This window comes from Hylobates moloch, unplaced genomic scaffold (assembly GCF_009828535.3).
Source record: "Hylobates moloch isolate HMO894 unplaced genomic scaffold, HMol_V3 SCAFFOLD_17, whole genome shotgun sequence".
Lineage (NCBI taxonomy): Eukaryota > Metazoa > Chordata > Mammalia > Primates > Hylobatidae > Hylobates > Hylobates moloch.
Genome location: NW_026652292.1, coordinates 42,411,836 through 42,433,281, shown reverse-complemented (window position 1 = coordinate 42,433,281; position 21,446 = coordinate 42,411,836). Strand labels below are relative to the sequence as shown.

General features: G+C 42.6%; 1 non-coding gene across 1 annotated transcript; it reads right to left on the bottom strand.

Moving 5' to 3' along the window:
* Window positions 1-21,129: 21,129 nt before the first annotated feature.
* LOC116457210 (U6 spliceosomal RNA) lies at window positions 21,130-21,232 on the bottom strand. Its single transcript, XR_004244967.1, has one exon. It is a non-coding gene; the product is annotated as a U6 spliceosomal RNA (small nuclear RNA).
* Between the last annotated feature and the right edge of the window lie 214 nt (window positions 21,233-21,446).

Here is a 21,446-nt window from a genome sequence, read left to right as displayed (position 1 = left end):
AATGCATTAAAATTAGCATTTAATGAGTAATGAGGACGACCAGAGGTCACTTTTGTGACCATCTTGATTTTGGTGGGTCTTGGCCGGCTTCTTTACTGAGTCCTGTTTCATCAGCAAAGTCTTTGTGACCAACCTTCTATCTCATCCTGTGACTAAGAATGCCGAACCACCCGGGAAGGCAGCCCAGTAGGTTTCAGCCTTATTTTACTCAGTCCCTATTCAAGATGGAGTGGCTCTGGATCAAACAGCTCTGGACACAGTTACCCCGGCCATGGCTGACAAAGCTTTCTGGGCTGAGCTGCCAGGACTGACTCAGTGTGTTGACTTGGAGCCAGGCTGTGGATCTCCACTGAAGGCCCTCTTCATTTCTCACCTTTTCCTACTGTGCGAATTGGTCCCTGTACCTGTGGCCGCTTCCTCCTCACGCCCCCCCACCCGATCCACACCTCCAACTTGTTGTCTCTCAGATTCACACAGCTCTTTTCCCCCCGAGGCCCTCCCCTGCCTGCAGCCTCTCCCGACTGGTCCTGTCCTGGCTTTTTCCTACTCCTTCTTTTTGACTTTTCCTCAGGAAAATCTTCCTTCACCCCAGCCTAAGGCAGGCCTTTCTTCTTTCTCATAGCTCAGGACATTATTGTCCTTCATAGCACTTATCACAACTCATTATGTACTTATTAGTGTGTTCATTTATATAAAGCCTATTTTCCCTGCTGCAGTGTAATCTTCATGAAGTTCAGAACAAGATGGTGTCAGTTTTGTTCACCATTGTGTAGCATCTTGGATATAGAAGGGGCTCAATAAATATTTGTTGAATGAATGAATGAATGAATGAATGAATAAGTGAGACTAGGTTCAATGACTGTCAAGATACTGTTGTTCTGGAGGGTTCATTTCCCTAGTAGATCCTCCAGACCACATTCCTCCATGGATTGGAGGTGGTTCTTCTCCCCACCAAAGTGTGTCTTATTTTCTTTTCACTCCTTTTTCCACCTCCAAATTAAAGGGAATATAATTCTATTGCTAATTTCACATTGTATTACCAGAAATCAGAAAAAATCAGGTGGTCTGAACAGAACGGCTTTCTAATAGGTTTTGTGATTTAAATGAATGGCACTCCATTACACTGAAGTCAACCTTCTAATAAATAACCTAAGTGGCATTTGTCCTTCAACATCTTGCTATGGTATAGTCCAGGCCCCCACCCTCATCTCTACTTTCCACCAAATAGGCCGTTAACTACCTTAAATAGCAAGAAGTCATCATATGTAACGTGCATTGGTTATGACCAATTGGTATTTGTTGGGCAAATCTGATGTGTCCATGTATTGTTCTAGCACTTTCAAAGATAATAGAAAAAGACATGAGTCTTTTCCACAAAGGATTTATCACTTCCCAAAGAATTATAATAAATATATGTTGCCGTAGAAGTCTATGACCCTCAACAGAGCCTTTCTTAGGCTTTGCTTCAGCATCCTACAGGGCCTCCGGATCATGACCTGATCCAAAATTGATTATCACCGGCTAATGCTATGAAAAATGTGGTTGATTGAGAAAGTGCCAAGCCGTCCATGGCAGGTTTCAGCTTAAACTCTTTCCACAGTCCTACACTGACTTTAGGCAAGATCTGAATTCATTAGTAGGGCCCTGAGTGATTCAGCTCCTGCCTGCCTCTCCAATGCATCTATCTGAGGCCCTCCCAGGGCCCTCTGGAGTGACTCATGTTCTCTCCTTTCATGCTTTTATGTGCACTGGAGAGTCAGCATGAATCAGCCTTCCTCTGCTTCTCCACCTCTCTCTTACTCATTCTTGAAGACTGGGCTCCGAGGTCACCTCCTTGTGGAAGCCTTGCACACTCAAGTTTAGTTTCTCACCTTCCGTGCTCCCATTGCACTCTGCAGTGGATATCTGTTATGCATATGTGTCAGCTCCCATGACCTTATTATTTTTTTTCTTTTTAGAGATGGGGGTCTTGCTATGTTGCTCAGGCTGGAGTGCAGTGGCTATTCACAGGCCCAATCATTGCACACTACAGCCTGGAACTCCTGGCCTCAAGTAATCCTCCTGCCTCAGCCTCCTGAGTAGCTGGAACTATAGGTGTGTACCACCATGCCTGGCCTGCCCTCCCTCCCTCCCTCCCCTTCCTTCCTTCCTTCCTTCCTTCCTTCCTTCTTCTCTCTCTCTTTTCCCTCCCCTCCCCTCCCCTCCCCTGCCGTTCCCTTCCCTTCCCTTTCTTTTTGCAGGATCTCTCTCTGTTGCCCAGGCTGGAGAGCAGTGATGTAATCATGGCTCACTGCAGCCTCTACTTCCAGGCTCAAGCAATCCTCCTGCCTCAGCCTCCCATGTGGATGAGACTACAGGCATGCACCACCACACCAGCTAATTAATTAATTTTTTTTTTTTTTTTTGTAGAGACAGGGTTTTGCTATGTTGCCCAGACTTTCATCATCTTTTAACTTCATCCCCATAGCAGTCCCGTGAGTGGTGCTAATAACTTACTCAGTCATGCAGCCAGGAAGTGACAGTAGAATTTTAGCCTGGGCTCCAGAGTGATGAGCTTCAGAGCAGTGTGGCCCTACTGTCCTTTGGCTCTCCTTACACTCTTACAACCACTGATGTCATTCATTGGCATTCTGTCTTGACTGCGAGCTCCTTGATGGTGAGGGCAGTCAAGCACTGATCTTTTTCGGTAACTGGTACATTGTATGAACTCACAAATGGTAATGATGATGAATGAATTTAATGAGGCACAAAATAAAAAGTGAATAATACATGGTCCTTTATTTCAAGAGGCTCACTGTCTTTCCTTCCCCTCTCTCCATCCTTCCTGTGCCCCTCCCTCCCTCCCTCGCTTCCTTTTTTCTTTCTTTCTTTTTATTTTTTTCCAGATAAAAGCTTTTAATAGGAAAGTTACATGTTAAAATGGCATTTAAAATTTTTATTTATTTATTTATTTATTTATTTATTATTTATTTATTTATTTATTTTATTATACTTTAGGGTTTTAGGGTACATGTGCACAATGTGCAGGTTTGTTACATATGTATCAACATATGTTGATTTCCTGCACCCATTAACTCGTCATTTAGCATTAGGTGTATCTCCTAATGCTGTCCCTCCCCCCTCCCCCCACCCCACAACAGTCCCCGGAGTGTGATGTTCCCCTTCCTGTGTCCATGAGTTCTCATAGTTCAATTCCCACCTATGAGTGAGAACATGCGGTGTTTGGTTTTTTGTCCTTGCGATAGTTTACTGAGAATGATGTTTTCCAGTTTCATCCATGTCCCTACAAAGGACACGAACTCATCATTTTTTATGGCTGCATAGTATTCCATGGTGTATATGTGCCACATTTTCTTAATCCAGTCTATCGTTGTTGGACATTTGGGTTGGTTCCAACTCTTTGCTATTGTGAATAGTGCCGCAATAAACATATGTGTGCATGTGTCTTTATAGCAGCATGATTTATAGTCCTTTGGGTATATACCCAGTAATGGGATGGCTGGATCAAATGGTATTTCTAGTTCGAGATCCCTGAGGAATTGCCACACTGACTTCCACAATGGTTGAACTAGTTTACAGTCCCACCAACAGTGTAAAAGTGTTCCTATTTCTCCACATCCTCTCCAGCACCTGTTGTTTCCTGATTTTTTAATGATGGCCATTCTAACTGGTGTGAGATGGTATCTCACTGTGGTTTTGATTTGCATTTCTCTGATGGCCAGTGATGATGAGCATTTCTTCACGTGTTTTTTGGCTGCATAAATGTCCTCTTTTAAGAAGTGTCTGTTCATGTCCTCTGCCCACTTTTTGATGGGGTTGTTTGTTTTTTTCTTGTAAATTTGTTTGAGTTCATTGTAGATTCTGGATATTAGCCCTTTGTCAGATGAGTAGGTTGCAAAAATTTTCTCCCATTCTGTAGGTTGCCTGTTCACTCTGATGATAGTTTCTTTTGCTGTGCAGAAGCTCTTTAGTTTAATGAGATCCCATTTGTCGATTTTGGCTTTTGTTGCCATTGCTTTTGGTGTTTTAGACATGAAGTCCTTGCCCACGCCTATGTCCTGAATGGTATTGCCTAGGTTTTCTTGTGGGATTTTAATGGTTTTAGGTCTAACATATAAGTCTTTAATCCATCTTGAATTAATTTTTGTACAAGGTGTAAGGAAGGGATCCAGTTGCAGCTTTCTACATATGGCTAGCCAGTTTTCCCAGCACCATTTATTAAATAGGGAATCCTTTCCCCATTTCTTGTTTTTGTCAGGTTTGTCAAAGATCAGATAGTTGTAGCTATGCGGCATCATTTCTGAGGGCTCTGTTCTGTTCCATTGATCTATGTCTCTGTTGTGGTACCAGTACCATGCTGTTTTGGTTACTGTAGCCTTGTAGTATAGTTTAAAGTCAGGTAGCGTGATGCCTCCAGCTTTGTTCTTTTGGCTTAGGATTGACTTGGCGATGCGGGCTCTTTTTTGGTTCCATATGAACTTTAAAGTAGTTTTTTCCAATTCTGTGAAGAAAGTCATTGGTAGCTTGATGGGGATGGCATTGAATCTATAAATGACCTTGGGCAGTATGGCCATTTTCACGATATTGATTCTTCCAACCCATGAGCATGGAATGTTCTTCCATTTGTTTGTAACCTCTTTTATTTCATTGAGCAGTGGTTTGTAGTTCTCCTTGAAGAGGTCCTTCACATCCCTTGTAAGTTGGATTCCTAGGTATTTTATTCTCTTTGAAGCAATTGTGAATGGGAGTTCACTCATGATTTGGCTCTCTGTCTGTTATTGGTGTACAAGAATGCTTGTGATTTTTGTACATTAATTTTGTATCCTGAGACTGCTGAAGTTGCTAATCAGCTTAAGGAGATTTGGGGCTGAGACAATGGGGTTTTCTAGATATACAATCATGTCATCTGCAAACAGGGACAATTTGACTTCCTCTTTTCCTAATTGAATACCCTTTATTTCCTTCTCCTGCCTGATTGCTCTGGCCAGAACTTCCAGCACTGTGTTGAATAGGAGCGGTGAGAGAGGGCATCCCTGTCTTGTGCCAGTTTTCAGAGGGAATGCTTCCAGTTTTTGCCCATTCAGTATGATATTGGCTGTGGGTTTGTCATAGATAGCTCTTATTATTTTGAGATACGTCCCATCAATACCTAATTTATTGAGAGTTTTTAGCATGAAGGGTTGTTGAATTTTGTCAAAGGCCTTTTCTGCATCTATTGAGATAATCATGTGGTTTTTGTCTTTGGTTCTGTTTATATGCTGGATTACATTTATTGATTTGCGTATGTTGAACCAGCCTTGCATCCCAGGGATGAAGCCCACTTGATCATGGTGGATAAGCTTTTTGATGTGCTGCTGGATTCGGTTTGCCAGTATTTTATTGAGGATTTTTGCATCAATGTTCATCAAGGATATTGGTCTGAAATTCTCTTTTTTGGTTATGTCTCTGCCAGGTTTTGGTATCAGGACGATGCTGGCTTCATAAAATGTGTTAGGGAGGATTCCCTCTTTTTCTATCGATTGGAATAGTTTCAGAAGGAATGGTACCAGTTCCTCCTTGTACCTCTGGTAGAATTCAGCTGTGAATCCGTCAGGTCCTGGACTCTTTTTGATTGGTAAGCTATTGATTATTGCCACAATTTCAGAACCTGTTATTGGTCTATTCAGAGATTCAACTTCTTCCTGGTTTAGTCTTGGGAGGGTGTATTTGTCGAGGAATTTATCCATTTCTTCTAGATTTTCTAGTTTATTTGCATAGAGGTGTTTGTAGTATTCTCTGATGGTAGATTGTATTTCTGTGGGATCGGTGGTGATATCCCCTTTTTCGTTTTTTATTGCATCTATTTGATTCTTCTCTCTTTTCTTCTTTATTAGTCTTGCTAGTGGTCCATCAATTTTGTTGATCTTTTCAAAAAACCAGCTCCTGGATTCATTAATTTTTTGAAGGGTTTTTTGTGTCTCTATTTCCTTCAGTTCTGCTCTGATTTTAGTTATTTCTAGCCTTCTGCTAGCTTTTGAATGTGTTTGCTCTTGCTTTTCTAGTTCTTTTAATTGTGATGTTAGGGTGTCAATTTTGGATCTTTCCTGCTTTCTCTTGTGGGCATTTAGTGCTATAAATTTCCCTCTACACACTGCTTTGAATGTGTCCCAGAGATTCTGGTATGTTGTGTCTTTGTTCTCGTTGGTTTCAAAGAACATCTTTATTTCTGCCTTCATTTCATTATGTACCCAATAGTCATTCAGGAGCAGGTTGTTCAGTTTCCATGTAGTTGAGCAGTTTTGAGTGAGTTTCTTAATCCTGAGTTCTAGTTTGATTGCACTGTGGTCTGAGAGACAGTTTGTTATAATTTCTGTTCTTTTACATTTGCTGAGGAGAGCTTTACTTCCAACTATGTGGTCAATTTTGGAATAGGTGTGGTGTGGTGCTGAAAAAAATGTATATTCTGTCGACTTGGGGTGGAGAGTTCTGTAGACGTCTATTAGGTCTACTTTATGTAGAGCTGAGTTCAATTCCTGGATATCCTTGTTAAGTTTCTGTCTCGTTGATCTGTCTAATGCTGACAGTGGGGTGTTAAAATCTCCCATTATTATTGTGTGGGAGTTTAAGTCCCTTTGTAGGTCACTGAGGACTTGCTTTATGAATCTGGGTGCCCCTGTATTGGGTGCATATATATATAGGATAGTTAGCTCTTCTTGTTGAATTGATCCCTTTACCATTATGTAATGGCCTTCTTTGTCTCTTTTGATCTTTGTTGGTTTAAAGTCTATTTTATCAGAGACTAGGATTGCAACCCCTGCCTTTTTTTGTTTTCCATTTGCTTGATAGATCTTCCTCCATCCCTTTATTTTGAGTCTATGTGTGTCTCTGCACGTGAGATGGGTTTCCTGAATACAGCACACTGATGGGTCCTGACTCCTTATCCAGTTTGCCAGTCTGTGTCTTTTGATTGGAGCATTTAGTCCATTTACATTTAACGTTAATATTGTTATGTGTGAATCTGATCCTGTCATTATGATGTTAGTTGGTTATTTTGCTGGTTAGTTGCTATAGTTTCTTCCTAGCCTCGATGGTCTTTACAATTTGGCATGTTTTTGCAGTGTCTGGTACCGGTTGTTCCTTTCCATGTTTAGTGCTTCCTTCAGGAGCTCTTTTAGGGCAGGCCTGGTGGTGACAAAATTACTCAGCGTTTGCTTGTCTGTAAAGTATTTTATTTCTCCTTCACTTATGAAGCTTAGTTTGGCGGGACAGGAAATTCTGGGTTGGAAATTCTTTTCTTTAAGAATGTTGAATATCGGCCCCCACTCTCTTCTGGCTTGTAGAGTTTCTGCTGAGAGATCAGCTGTTAGTCTGATGGGCTTCCTTTGTGGGTAACCCGACCTTTCTCTCTGGCTGCCCTTAACATTTTTTGCTTCATTTCAACTTTGGTGAATCTGACAATTATGTGTCTTGGAGTTGCCCTTCTCGAGGAGTATCTTTGTGGCGTTCTCTGTATTTCCTGAATCTGAATGCTGGCCTGCCTTGCTAGATTGGGGAAGTTCTCCTGGATAATATCTTGCAGAGTGTTTTCCAACTTGGTTCCATTCTCCCCATCATTTTCAGGCACACCAATCAGACGTAGGTTTGGTCTTTTCACATAGTCCCAAATTTCTTGGAGGCTTTGTTCATTTCTTTTTATTCTTTTTTCTCTAAACTTCCCTTCTCTCTTCATTTCATTCATTTCATCTTCCATCAGCGATACCCTTTCTTCCAGTTGATCGCATCTGCTACTGAGGCTTCTGCAATCTTCACGTAGTTCTCGAAACTTGGCTTTCAGCTCCATCAGCTCCTTTAAGCCCTTCTCTCCATTGGTTATTCTAGTTATCCATGCTTCTAATTTTTTTTCAAAGTTTTTAACTTCTTTGCTATTGTTTTGAATTTCCTCTCGTAGCTCAGAGTAGTTTGATCGTCTGAAGCCTTCTTCTCTCAACTCATCAGAGTCATCCTCCATCCAGCTTTGTTCCGTTGCTGGTGAGGAACTGCGTTCCTTTGGAGGAGGAGAGGTGCTCTGTTTTTTAGAGTTTCCAGTTTTTGTGCTCTGTTTTTTCCCCATCTTTGTGGTTTTATCTACTTTTCGTCTTTGATGATGGTGATGCACAGATGGGTTTTTGGTGTGGATGTCCTTTCTGTTTGTTAGTTTTCCTTCTACCAGACAGGACCCTCAGCTGCAGGTCTGTTGGAGTTTACTAGAGGTCCACTCCAGACCCTGTTTGGCTGGGTGTCAGCAGCGGTGGCTGTAGAACAGCAGATTTTCGTGAGACCACAAATTCAGCTGTCTGATAGTTCCTCTGAAAGTTTTGTCTCAGAGGAGTACCCGGTTGAATGAGGTGTCAGTCTGTCCCTACTGGGGGGGTGCCTCCCAGTTAGGCTGCTCAGGGGTGAGGGACCCACTTTAGGAGGCAGTCTGTCTGTTCTCAGATCTCCAGCTGCCTGCTGGGAGAACCACTACTCTCTTCAAAGCTGTCAGTCAGACAGGGACATTGAAGTCTGTGGAGGTTCTTGCTGAGTTTTTGTTTGTCTGTGCCCTGCCCCCAGAGGTGGAGCCTACAGAGGCAGGCAGGCCTCCTTGAGCTGTGGTGGGCTCCACCCAGTTCGAGGTTCCTGGCTGCTTTGTTTACCTAAGGAAGCCTGGGCAATGGCGGGCGCCCCTCCCCCAGCCTCGTTGCCACCTTGCAGCTTGATCTCAGACTGCTGTGCTAGCAATCAGTGAGACTCCGTGGGCATAGGACCCTCCGAGCCAGGTGCGGGACACAATCTCCTAGTGTGCCGTTTTCCAGGCCCGTTGGAAAAGCGCAGTATTAGGATGGAACTGACCCGATATTCCAGGTGCCATCTGTTTCCCCTTTCTTTGACTAGGGAAGGGAACTCCCTGACCCCTTGCGCTTCCCGAGTGAGGCGATGCCTCGCCCTGCTTCGGCTCGCGCACAGTGCGCTTCACCGACTGTCCTGCACCCACTGTTAGGCACTCCCTAGTGAGATGAAACCGGTACCTCAAGCAGAAATGCAGAAATCACCCGTCTTCTTTGTCGCTGGGGCTGGGAGCTGGAGACCGGAGCTGTTCCTATTCGGCCATCTTGGCTCCACCGGCCTATTTATTTATTTTTAATTTTACTTTAAGTTCTGGGATACATGTGCTGAACATGCAGATTTGTTACATAGGTATACATATGCCATGGTGGTTTGCTGCATCTATCAACTCATCATCTAGGTTTTAAGCTCCGTATGCATCAGGTATTTGTCCTAATGCTCTCCCTCTCCTTTCCCCCTACCCTCCAACAGGCCCTGGTGTGTGATGTTCCCCTCCCTGTGTGGAAGTCATTGGCAAAGACTTCATGACTAAAACACCAAAAGCAATTGCAACAAAAGCTATAATTGACAAATGAGATCTAATTAAACTAAAGAGCTTCTGCTCAGCGAAAGAAACTATTATCAGAGTGAACAGTCAACCTACAGAATGGGAGAAAATTTTTGCAGTCAATCCATCTGACAAAGGCCTAATATCCAGAATCTACAAGGAACTTAAGCAAATTTACAAGAAAAAAACAAACAACCCCATCAAAAAGTGGGTGAAGGATATGAACAGACACTTCTCAAAAGAAGACATTTATGAGACCAACAAACATATGAAAAAAAGCTCATAATTGCTGGTCATTAGAGAAATGCAAATCAAAACCACAATGAGCTGCCATCTCATGCCAATTATAATGGTGATCGTTGTCTGGGCGCGGTGGCTCATGCCTGTAATCCCAACACTTTGGGAGGCTGAGGTGGGTGGATCACAAGGTCAGGAGTTCAAGACCAGCCTGACCAAGATGGTGAAACCCTGTCTCTACTAAAAATACAAAAATTAGCAGGGCGCAGAGGCAGGTGTCTGTAATCCCAGCTACTCGGGAGGCTGAGGCAGGAGAATTGCTTGAACCTGGGCAGCAGAGGTTGCAATGAGCTGAGATTGCACCACTGCACTCCAGCCTGGGCGATAGAGTGAGACTCCATATAAAAAAAAATGGCGATCATTAAAAAGTCTGGAAACAACAGATGCTGGAGAGGATGCGGAGAAATAGGAATGCTTTTACACTGTTGGTGGGAGTGTAAATTAGTTCAACCGTTGTGGAAGACAGTGTGGCAATTCCTCAAGGATCTAGAACCAGAAATACCATTTGACCCAACAATCCCATTACTGGGTATATACCCAAAGGATTATAAATCATTCTACTATAAAGACACATGCACACATATGTTTATTGCAGCACTATTTACAATAGCAAAGACTTGGAACCAACCCAAATGCCCATCAATGATAGACTGGATAAAGAAAATGTGGCACATATACACCATGGAATACTATGGAGCCGTAAAAAAGAATGAGTTCACGTCCTTTGCAGGGACATGGATGAAGCTGAAAACCATCATCCTTAGCAAACTAACACAGGAACAGAAAACCAAACACCACATGTTCTCACTTGTAAGAGGGAGCTGAACAATTTCCTTTCTTTCTTAACAGATTAGTGGCAAGGCCTTTCCAACAACTCTAGAAATATGTACTATTATCCCAACGTTATAGGTAGGAAAAATGAGGCAGAGAAAAGTTAAATAACATGGCCAAGGTCATAGCTGGGAAGTGGCACAGCCATGATTCAGACTGCAGTGGCCTGGTCCCAGAGCTCATGTTCTTAACCTCTACAATATGTTATGTCTCCAGTAGCCTCATTGGGCAGAGGACACACATAGACTGATGCATAACAAGAGATAGATACAGACACCTGGAGAGACCTGGACAAGCAGCTTTGTGTGGTAGGAGAGAGTGCTGTGCAGTGTGGTTGGCTGAATAGCAAGCCCTAGTAGGGGAGGGATGGGGATGGATTAAAAACAAAATGAGGCAGATCACACTTGTAATTCCAGCACCTTGGAAGGCTGAGGCGGGAGGATCATGTGAGGCCAGCAGTTCAAGACCAGTCTGGGCAACACATGAGACCCTATCTGTACAAAATACTAAAAAAAATTTAAAAAACCAGCCAGCTGTATTGGCACACATCTGTAGTCCCAGCTACTCAGGAGGCTGAGGCAGGAGGATTGCTCAAACCCAGGAGGTTGAGGCTGCAGTGAGCCATGATCGCTCCACTGCAATCCAGCCTGGTGACAGAGGCAGATCCTGTCTCAAAAAAAAAAAAAAAAAAGCAAGTGGAAATCTAGATTGATGCCCGCAGGAGCCCAGAGCTCACCCACAACCACCTCTTCCTGCTCTATAGAAAGGGCTCTGACTGGATTCCTGGTGTGGAGAGGTTTCATGTGTGTGTCGGGGACATCTTGGGTGTTCATGGGGTGGCAAGAGCAGCCCTTGGCATCCTGCCATTCTTTTTCTTATTCCAGCTCAACTTGCCATCTGCGTACCTCTGTGAGAGGCTCTGTGAATCACAGGACCTCGTGAGTCACTCATTCCCTCTCTGAGGAATAAATTATATCAAGTCTCACAAAAGCAGAGCAGTTGGGTTTAAATGAGGTGTCACACAAAGATGGACTGCAGGTTCTGCTTTCCTGTATGAGCTGGCACGGCTGTCGGGCGAGGCACGTTGCCAGTTCTCAGCTTGAGCTTTTGGGCCATCAACCCAGAGTTCTGGCTGCTTCAGCTTCATCTGGATTTGATGTTCAGAATGCCAGACTCAGCAAGAGGTGAAACAGGCCCCAATGATCATAATTTTGACCCAAATGGGGAAAGGCTGAAGAATGAAGATGTTAGAATATTGATTTGCTTGTGTCTCCAGTCTGCACTGCGACAGGCCTATCCTTTGTTATCTTTTTTTTTTTTTTTTTTTTTTTTTTGAGATGGAGTCTCACTCTGTCGCCCAGGCTGGAGTGCAGTGGTGCAATTTTGGCTCACTGCAGCCTCCGCCTCCTGGGTTCAAGCGATTCTCTGGTCCTATCCTCCAGAGTAGCTGGGACTACAGGCGTGCACCACCACACCCGGCTAATTTTTGTATTTTTAGTAGAGACGGAGGTTTCACCATATTGGCCAGGCTGGTCTCGAATTCCTGACCTCAGGTGATCCGCCTGCCTCGGCCTCCCAGAGGCTATCCTTTATTTAACTCACAACTGCTGATAATAGACATCCTGAAAGTAAATTTACTACTTTAATATTCCAAAACTGCTTTCTGTAGTCCATGATATGCAAAGCCTTTGAATGCAGAAAACAGAATGTTCCTGGTGTAGCAGAGAGAATATGTGGTTAAGCAGAGGCCAGTGATATGGCAAATGTGTTGACCCCATGGCAAGTGTGCATTGTCAGCTTTGTGTCCTAGTATCTGTACTGAGCCTCTCTTTAGATAGCAAGCTTCTCACCTGGCTATGGTGAGGGTGGGGAAAAAAGCAATTTAATTTGCTGGTGAAAATGAGTCACAGCAGGATGTAAATGCGAACCACAGATTTAGCTCCTTGCAGGGCATAATTCCATTTTAGATGAGAGGCTTAGTAATCAAAATCTAATAAGCTTAGTAATCAAGATCTTGATAGAATGTTGGGGGAAGACTCGCTTTCACATAGGAATTTTTGAGAATCCCTTTGTTACCCTAGTCAGCCCACTTTTTCTGATTCACTTTTCTGAGCATTAGGGAAACAAGCTTCAGTATCCTGGCAGTCCACTTGGGGAGGGGCCTAAGCTGTAACTGCTCCAGGCAGTTCAATTCCAGCTTCCCTCTTCATAGTGCCTCTCAGGGCATCTTTGCACTGTGTCTACCCTATACCCTCTGCCAGGCACCTACATGCTCTGCCATGGCAAGTTTATGCCTTTTCTTCGGGTCCCATTGAAGACATCCCTAAAGCCTAGGAATTTAAGCAGGGACCCAGACTACCTGGGTTCAGTTATAGCCCCACTCCATATCTTTATATAAATAATTGCTTGGCACAGTGCCTGGCACATAGGGAGTGTTGTTTAAGTGTTCATAATCGTTTCCTCCAGGGAAACTCTCCCTCCCTGGCCCCTGAGGCAGGAATCTCTCCTGTGTGCTGTATTTTGATGACCCCTTTACTTGCCTCTATTCTAGGATGTGAGATACCTGAAGGCAGGGGCTTTCTTACCTTCACTTCTGTGACTAGAAAACCATATTGAGATTTTAATTTGAGTTATGTACTCTTTCAGCAGCCTGAAAAAATGGTAAGGATTCTCTCTTCCCCATTCCAAGAAAGTCACCAAGTGTCCCTAACTTCAGGATTAATGACTTTGGCACTATAGGGATAAACAAAGAGTTCAGGGATAAAGCGTGAAACAGGCATTTGGAATATCACCCCTATATAGAATTTTGTTGTAAAAAAGAAGCCCCAACCGAGATAGGAAGTGGGCCAACCCTCGAGGGAAGATTCTGAAAGCTTTTCAAGAGACTGGGAGTGGGACAGAGGTGTGCAGGTCCTACGGTACTGGAGACCAGCACTTCCCTCCCACAGCTGGTCTGTGGCAGGACCTCACGGCAGAAAAGCTACATGGTCCCCTGAGAGAGAAGGTTCACCAAGTCTTTAATTTCTCAGCTGTCAAAAGATCTGGGACTGGGCCACTGCTTTCAAGGGACCACATGGATTTTGACACTGAATACCTCAACCAGTTCAGTGTGACCAGAAGAGATCAGAGGATCTTCTAGAATGTTCTAGATTGTGCCAGATCCCCTCACTTGACCCTAGGAAGAAGGGTTCCTGCCCCCCATCCCCACCAAATTCTTGAGATTGAACTTCCTGAGTGAAAGGGGACTCTAAACAAATGTACCTTTATTTAGAGACACAAAAGAACATGGCTTTTGGAAACCCTAGTGAAGGGAACTAAAATTCACATCTACAGCATGTCCATGGTCCTGGCTAAGGCAGGTCATGTAGAATATTTAGTGAGTAAGTAAATAATGGAAGTACCTTGAAATTTCTCCAGTCTATTTTAATAATCCCATAGCAACATTTTTTATTTACTTCCCTTGAATAAAGGTTTTCCACGGCCATTTCCTGAGCCTTTAAATCACATGCAAATGAATTGTCTTTGAACAAGGATTCAAAAGACTTTTATCACTGCAAGTTAGCAAAAAGCTGAATTTATATCTCCCCGGTATTACATTGTTGGTTGCTGATGTGACTAAGCCTTGCTACTTTACACTTTGTCTATGAATAGAGTGAAGTCTCCAATGAGAACTTGCATCACAAAGTCCCACCTAAAACGATAACTCCTCAAAGGCAGAAACCCAAAATCTTACTTTGTATGTTGGTATCCATGTCACAAAGCTGCCTTGTATCTACAATTCCTAATCCTTGCGCAGAATATAAGTTATTTGGGCTATTATTTTTTTCTAGCCTCAATTACTTGTGGTTATTCATACAGGGATCACCTAAATGAATTAAGTCTAGAGCTAATTGAACAACATTCCTTTAGTTCTTAGTTTCTGCTCATTCTCCCCTCTAGTCTTCAGATGTTTTTTCTAGGCTGCTATACCAGCTGCAGATTCAATTTATTATCTTTCCGCCCCCCACCAGAATCCTCAAGCATTCACCCTTGACTTCTTTCAGTGTTCTTTTATCTAGGTTTTGTTGTGTTTGTTTTGTTTTTGCTTTCAATAGGTTTTTGTTTTAGAGAAGTCTTAGGTTCACAGAAAAATCTAACAGAAGGTACAGAGATATCCCCTAATTCCCTGCCCTAAAACATGCATAACCTTCTGCATTATTGACATACCTCACCAAAGCAGTACACTTGTGACAACTGATGGACCTACACTGGACCTGCACTGACACATTTTTGCCCAGAGTCCATAGTCTACATTAGAGTTCACTCACAGTGTTGTACTTCTATGGTTTTGGAAAAATGTATGACATGTATCCACCATTGTAGAATCACACAGAGTAGTTTCACTGCCCTAAAAATCCCCTGTGCTCTCCCTATTTGTCCCTCCTTCCACCCAACGCCTGAAAACCACCGATCTTTTTACTGTAGCCTTTTCCAGAATGTCATATAGTTGGAACTGTACAGTATGTAGCCTTTTGAGATTGACTCCTTTCATTTGCTAATATGCATTTAAATTTCTTCCGTGTCTTTTCATGGCTTGATAGTGCTGATAGTGCTTTTTCATTTCTTTTCAGTGCTGAATAATATTTTCTTTTCTGGTTGGACCACAGTTTATCCTTCCACCTATTGAAGGACATCTTGGTTTCTTCTAGGTTTTGACAATTATAAATTAAAGTGCTATAAACATCCATGTGCAGGTTTTTGTGTGAACATAAGTTTTCACTTTTTTGGGTAAATGCCAAGGAGCATGATTGCTAAATCATATGATAAGAGTGTCTTCAGCTTCCTCAAAAATCTCCAAACTATTTTCCAAAGTGGCTGTACCATTGTGCATTTTCACCAGCAATGAATGGGACGTTCTGTGGCTCCACATCCTCACCAGCATCTGGGGTTGTCAGTGTTCTAGATTTTGGCCATTCTAATAGGTGTGTAGTGATAGTTGATTTGTTTTTTTGATTTGTAATTCCTTGAAAGCATATGAGGTTGAGCATCTTTATATATACATATATATATACACACACACAAAGATTTGTGTATATATATATTTATATAGATATACAAAGATGCCATCTATGCATCAACTTTGGTGAGGTATCTGTTAGGGTCTTTAGTCCATTTTTTAATTGGGTTGTTTTCTTCTTGTTAAGTTTTAAGAGTTCTTTGTATATTTTTAGTCTTTCATCAGATTGTCTTGCAAATATTTTCTCCCGGTTTGTGGCTTGTCTTTTCATTTTCTTGACAGTGTCTTTTTTTTTTTTTTTTTTTTTTAAGGATAAGGTCTTGCTCTGTCACCCAGGCTGGAGTGCAGTGGTGCGATTATAGCTCACTGTAGCATCAAATTCCTGGGCTCAAGAGATCCTACCGCCTGGGCCTTCCAAAGCACTAGGATTACAGGCATGAGCCACCACACCTGGATAATTTTTGTATTTTAGTAGAGACAGAGTTTCACCATGTTGACCAGGCTAGTCTCAAACTCCTGACTTCAGATAATCCGCCCTCCTCCACCTCCCAAACTGCTGGAATTACAGGCATGAGCCACCGCGCCCAGCCATTGTGCACTATTTTAAAGCCCTTATACATACATATTGCATTATAGAAAGTGAAATAATCTTTTTTTTTTTTTTTTTGATGGAGTCTCGCTCTATCATCCAGGCTGAAGTGCAGTGGCACAATCTTGGCTCACTGCAACCTTCGCCTCCTGGGTTCATGCGATGCTCCTGCCTCAGCCTCCCAAGTAGCTGGGATTACAGGCGCACATCACCACGTCTGGCTAATTTTTGTATTTTTAGTAGTAGAGACGGGGCTTCACCACGTTTGGCCAGGCTGGTCTCGAACTCCTGACCTCAAGTGATCCACCCGCCTAGGCCTCCCAGAGTGCTGAGATAACAGGCATGAGCCACCGCGCCTGGCCTAGAAAGTGAAAGAATCTTGAAATAAGATTTCCCTCTCCTCTGAGATACCGGGACTAGTACTAATTTCTTCTATCATTCATTGGAAAAAAAGCTACAGTATGAGTCGTAAAAATGTAGAAGTTAAAAAATTGCCCAGGACATTTGAACTATGTATAAATAATATAATGCAGATATCATTAGGATACTGTAATTTATGTTTATATAGACAACTATCTAGTTTTCTTGAATTTCATGAAAATAAAAAGCTAGTTCTCCCTAAACAGAGAGACTTAGCTAGCTACAGCACATGAACTTAGACTGACAGGAAATTTTAGTGCAAGATATCAAATCATGAAAGGTACAGTGAAAGCTAATGAAGCGCTTATTTTACATCATTTAGAGAAATGATTTCTGTCTTCTTGAACACCTCATCTTACTGCCACCCTGTCATCTTGGCTGTGAAATAGACATGTATGCTATGTTTTTGCTTTTTATTAGTGAAGAGTTTCTTTTTCCTCTCTTTCTTGACACTAGAGACAATTTGATGACAAGCTGAAAACAGCCATTGGATGGATAAAAGATTTGGGCTGAGAACAAACAGGGGATACAGTTCTGGTTCTGACCTGCCTAGATTTTTGTTATAGGACAAATTATTCAACCCTTCTGTTTTGCCATCTGCATTAAGGAGAGCAGTTGACTGATTATCTTTGAAGTTTTACGCCTAACTGTATAATGCTACAGTTTCAATACACCTTTAGCTCTGATAACTAAGAAACAAAGTGGTAATCATAAGAATCTATCAGATATTTGGTGACACCATATTCATAAAGTAAAAAGGTAACTTTAGTTCCTTTAGTAGTCCAACTGCCCATTTTGCTGTGAAATAAAATGCCCACTATTGATGATTCCTTTCATTTGAAGGAGTATCCATAAGTGTGACATGCCTGGCATCGCTCTGCCTTTTTCACTCCTCTTTTTTGTTTTTTGGGAATATGCAGTGACCTGTCTAACTGGTGAGTGCAGAGGAGAAATTGGATAGAATGGCAGCCCTTTGCTCTCAATTCCTCTTGAGAGCTGTTGACCTGAAGATAAAATGTGTCCTCGTGAGTCCTCGTGGGAGCTGGAAACCTGTAGAAAAGATGTGTCTGCTTTTACTCCTCCATGCTGTAGGTTTACAGGCTCAGGGCTCTCCCTGGGGAGGTCTGTGGCCATCCATGGGCAAGTTTGTCTAGTTCTGGGGTTTAGTGTTAGCAAACCCAGCTGGCTCTTAAATCTAAGCCATATTCTGCAATATCAGCTTTCTTAGTAGTAAACATGATATTTTGATTTCCACGCATCTTATTTTTTGGGCCTATTTCTCAGGTGGTTCAGAACTTGGATGTGATGCTATTTTGGGAGTTCCCTGAAGTCCCAGCAAACAGTACTAGATTGTATGAATAAATGACTTTGGCCATGAACTTTCTGCTTAGATTCACACAGGTCTTCCCCCAGTTTTGATTGTCTCTGGTAAAAAACTTGACAACATCACTGCAAACTCTGGTGATCAGAATGCTAGAGACTGTTATCTTAGCCAGCAATAACATGGCTGCATGGCACTCATGGTTATACAATGGAAGCCAGATATTTAAACATTATCACTGTGAGCCATGAAATATTGCATCCAATTTGTTACAGAGCTCAATCAAGATGGGAAGGAAGAGGTTCTTATTTTATCAATCTGAACATTGGCTGAAAGTAGAAGAACGAATCCACTTTATAACAATTTGTTTTCTCTCTTGAATCCAGAAAGAAGAAGGGCTTGAGGACACAGAAGGTACATAGTTTAATAAATATTTGAGGGCTGAGTATGGTATCCAGACTTCGCTAGGTGCTGTGGGACACAGCAGTGGACCAAGAAGACAAAAATCTGTATCCTCAAGGAGCTTGTATTTTAGTGGAAGGAGATATAATCAACACAAATAAGTAAATAAAGTAAATAAGCAAATAAATAAATAAAGTGAATATGATAGTGCAGTGTAGTGACACAGTGTTGGAGCCAGACAGCCTGGGGTCAAAGCCTGGCACCATCACTTACAAGCTGTATGGCCTTTGAGGAAGTTCTTAACCTCTCTGTGCCTCGGTTTCCTCATCAGTAAAATTGGGTTAATAAAAACTTTTGAGGTTTGTCATGAGGATTACATTTAATAAGTGTTAAACACTTAGAACTGTGCCCGGCACACTTTAAGCAATACATAAGTAGTACTTGCTATTATTATATTAAATGGTACAGGAAGAAGAATGGGATAAAGGAGTGTTGGATGGGTTTGTAGTTTTAAATGGGTTGTTAAAAAAAAATCCAAAACAAGATCTTGATGAAAAGCTGGCATTTAAGTAAAGATCTAAAGGAGCTGAGGGAGTCAGCCACTCAGATATTTGGTGGTAAGCTGTGCCAGGCAGAAGGAATGACAAGTGCAAAGACCCTGAGGTTGGCACATGCCTCGCTTCTAGGACTGGCAGGTGTGCAGTGTGGCTGGGGAGGAGAATACAATAGGAAGGATCATAGATTGGGACTCCTTAGATGTAGAACCTAAGACAGGAATTCAAATGCCATTGATTTCCTGAGGATGTGATCTCAGGAAAAAACGAGGGAAGAAACAAAGAGAGAGTAGAAGAGCTAAGTAAGGATGTGGCCCTGGCAGGTACTGCCTGGCCCCAAGGGGAGCACTGGAGTGTGGACTGCACTACAGTGAGTTCTCCCTTGAGACAAATGGATTGGCTTCTTGTTTCCTCACATCAGCCAATCATTGGCAGGGGGCTGTTGGGGGAGGTGGCTCCCATTGGCCAAGGGTAGTTCTCATGAGCAGGAGCAGTTGTGAGTTGCTGGCAGTAGATGGAGGTGGCCTGGGGAAGGGGATTGGGGCAGGATGTAGCAGTACACACTATAGGAGATGGAGCTGCTTCTTCTAGGGACTTGTAGACATTTCAAGTCATAGTTCCAGAAGATTCAAATATGAATTTAATGAGTCCATCTGGCTATATTCCAGGAACAGAATCTTAGCCATGATGAGGGCTGGAGTCTTTTCAGTCTGTACTGGTGCTTCTGAAAAATGTTAAAGAAAAACTACACAATGGGGGCACGTTGGTGCCTCTATAGCTTGCTAACCTCTGACTTTTAATTTTTTTATTTTCTTGAGACAGAGTCTTACTCCATTGCTCAGGCTAGAGTGCAGTGGCATGATTCTTGGCACACTGCAACCTCTACCTGCCGGCAACCTCTGCCTCCTGGATTCAAGTGATTCTCCTGTCTCAGTCTCTCGAGTAGCTGGGATTACAGGTGCCCACCACCACGCCAGGCTAATTTTTATATTTTTATTAGAGATGGGGTTTTACCATATTGGCCAGGCTGGTCTTGAACTCCTGACCTCAGGTGATCCACCCATCTTGGCCTCCCAAAGTGCTGGGATTACAGGCATGAACCAACACACCCAGCCTCTGAACTTGTTTTCTGCAAATGATTCTAGGTTTATTTCTAGCAAAGCTGAGCCCTCTGCCGGCAAAAGCAACATAGAGCTGCTGGGGGCACCTTGCTGCCTCTCCTCCCCAGTCCTCAGCAATTCAGGTTTAGCTCCAAACCTGCATATTTCACCCACAAAGCCAAAGCCCTGCAGGCAGACAGCCCCACATCCTTAGAAGGAAGCATAGCAATTGTTAATTGAAGCTGGAGCTGGAGCCTTGAGTGTCTTACACTATGGCAATCAGCTTATCAAAGTTGCTTTTAGCTACACTGCATTTGTCCCTGTGAAGAGCCATGGGGACTTTGTACAATGTCAAGGTAGCTAAATTGGAATGACATTTCCCAGATAACTTAGATACAGAGATACCTTGTATGGTTCAGAGTTATAGTTGCCACAAGAGAAACTTGTGTGATTTTGTTTGTTTGTCACCCAGGCTGGAGTGCAGTGGTACGATCTCCGCTCACTGCAACCTCCCTGCCACCCAAGTAGCTGGGATTATAGGCACGCGTGCCACCACATCCGGCTAATTTTTGTATTTTTAATACAGATGGTGTTTCACCATGTTGGCCTGGCTGGCCTTGAACTCCTGGCCTCAAGTGATCCGCTTGCCTTGGCCTACCAAATTGCTGGGATTACAGGTGTGGGCCACTGGGCCTGGCCTGTTTGTTTAACATTGTAAACATGTATAATCAATTAACATGGCCTAGGATTTTAATGGTATTCACTTCCGTAACTTGAATCCACAGATCTAAGGAGTATATAACCAGAAAGTTATGTATAAACACAGATTGGATATGGCAATTTCTGTTCACAAAGATCACATGTGTAGGTACATAAATTAGTAGTGTGTATCTAGAATTATGTCCAAACTGTTTTTAAGATGCAGAAATGTAAAATCACATCTGAAAATATGATGAAAAAATGAAGAAGAGCTGGTCTACACACATCAAAAATCAAATATTGCTTATAACAGAGACGAATGACAGCTACAGGATTCAAGTGACAATATGATTTCAAGAAATTAATACTGATCAAAGAGAACAGGAATATTTTTACATTTCACTGAACATACATTGACTACTAGAATGTAAAGATCTAGCAGAAACTCAGGGAGAAAATTACAAAATCTAAAGCCAATTACTTAATATTTCTTATTACCTAAATAACCGCATGATATTAAAAGGAAGCTGAAAATATGGAACGCTTCATGAATTTGTGCATCATCCCATGCGGAGGCCATGCTAATGTTCTCTATATCACTCCAATTTTGAAGTGAGTGCCTTGTGTGAAATTTGAGATCGGGAATGAAGCAGCAGCCATTGCACTTTGAAGGCCATGATTGGTAGGTGTGGTTAACAGTGCCTGTGGGGGCCGGGCAAGGTGGCTCATGCCTGTAATCCCAGCACTTTGGAGGGATAAGGCGGTGGATCACTTGAGTTCAGGAGTTCTAGACAAGCCTGGCCAACATGGTGAAACCCCATTTCTACTAAAAATACAAAAATTAGT